This window comes from Polistes canadensis, unplaced genomic scaffold, assembly GCF_001313835.1.
Source record: "Polistes canadensis isolate GaletaPanama2010 unplaced genomic scaffold, ASM131383v1 scaffold_390, whole genome shotgun sequence".
Classification (NCBI taxonomy): domain Eukaryota; kingdom Metazoa; phylum Arthropoda; class Insecta; order Hymenoptera; family Vespidae; genus Polistes; species Polistes canadensis.
The window spans coordinates 81726-83352 of NW_014569937.1; positions in this window are offsets into that span (position 1 = coordinate 81726).

Below are 1627 nucleotides of genomic sequence, written 5' to 3' on the forward strand. Positions count from 1 at the left end.
AAAGAACATAATAAACATGGTACAATATTCGACCTATACTTTACAGTAAATATTTATAAAACATAGTTAACTTACATTTAGTCCAGGATGAAATCTAGGTCTCAATTGAGTAGCGAGCATTGTTCCTGCCTGTACAAACGCACCATCGCTCACACGCATACCTCTACGCTTTGGTTTTGTTTTAATAATTTTGTTTTTCGTACAGCTGCCAGCTTTCTTTGATGCATACCTGATGCATGATACTATTTAAAAAGGAAAAATATGAAATAAACAAAATGTCTTGTTCTTCTGGTCTTTGAATTCAGAATGAACATAATCTTGAGAGTTTCACTACTTACCCCAATTAATAGACTTTGAATTTATTCCAAATTTGGTAAAATTTTGCGTAATGGATGAAATTATATTGGAAACAAGTGCCATTATAAAGTTTATATGACTATATTTGAAATGTAAAGAATGCTTTATCTGTTATTTTTAGGACAATATCTATCAAAACAGATATATATATTACGATACGTAAGCCATCTGTGTAGTTGGGGTATAAGAATAAAAAAAGAAATAAAGTTACTCTAAACTTGAAAAAGCCACCGTGTTTTATTATAAACTAATTAATATATTTACCGAGGTATACATCATACATAACGATTGACGGTTTACGTAAATCGCCTCCAAACTTGGACTCGTGCGTTATTAGACGTAATGTACTTTGGGAATAAATATATTTATCCAATATGTTAAAGAAACCAATCAGGTTCTGATTATTCGAAGAAAACAATAATTCATGATGGCAATAATGATCTAATATATATCCAAAATACAAATATTACACTATAATTATTACATAATAAAAGTATTAGTTTTTATTTACATAATTATTACGTAAAATAAAAATATAAATCTTTAACATGCGTATTTACTTTTTATTTTTATATGTACTAATGATTAAATACGTTTGAATATACGTTGAGAACAAAAAATACTTGCGAAGACGAAGATAAGAATCAAACATGCAAGCCTCGGCTGTTAGCCCAGTCAATAAGAGGCAAARGAGAAACTTTCAGGTGGACCTACTCGACAGTTTGATACAATGGTAATTCGAATGGTGCTAATTTTTTTGCAATACGATGTTGCGTTTACGAGAAAAAGGGTAAAAATGGCCGTATCTTAGAATCTAGGCATTTAATCGAAAAAAGTTTCAAACAAAAGTTGTGTTAAATTAAAAAATAGATAAAAAATGTTTTAAAGTGTATCTTCGTATTTGCAAAAATAAGCGAGAAAATGAAGGTGAAAAGTAATTGTAAGAGAGAGGGCAAGCCACGCCTCTTCGTTGGTCTTTACACGCGAGCGAGCTAGTATGCGTTATCTTGGGGTCTCTCGGTCGTGAATGCGAGGGCGAGTGAAGAAGAAAAGATATAGAAATATATACATTATTATTTTTTACTATATTAAAGAATAATATATTTTTATATTAAAAAAATTAAATGTTAACTGTAATTCAAGTAATAAATCTTCCTTTATTTACACAAGATGGTAAAAAATTTATTGCTTTAAATTTTTTGTAATATTTTAATTTTCTTTCCTGTATATAATTAAAAATTAAGAAATGTAAAAAGAATTTGTATAACTT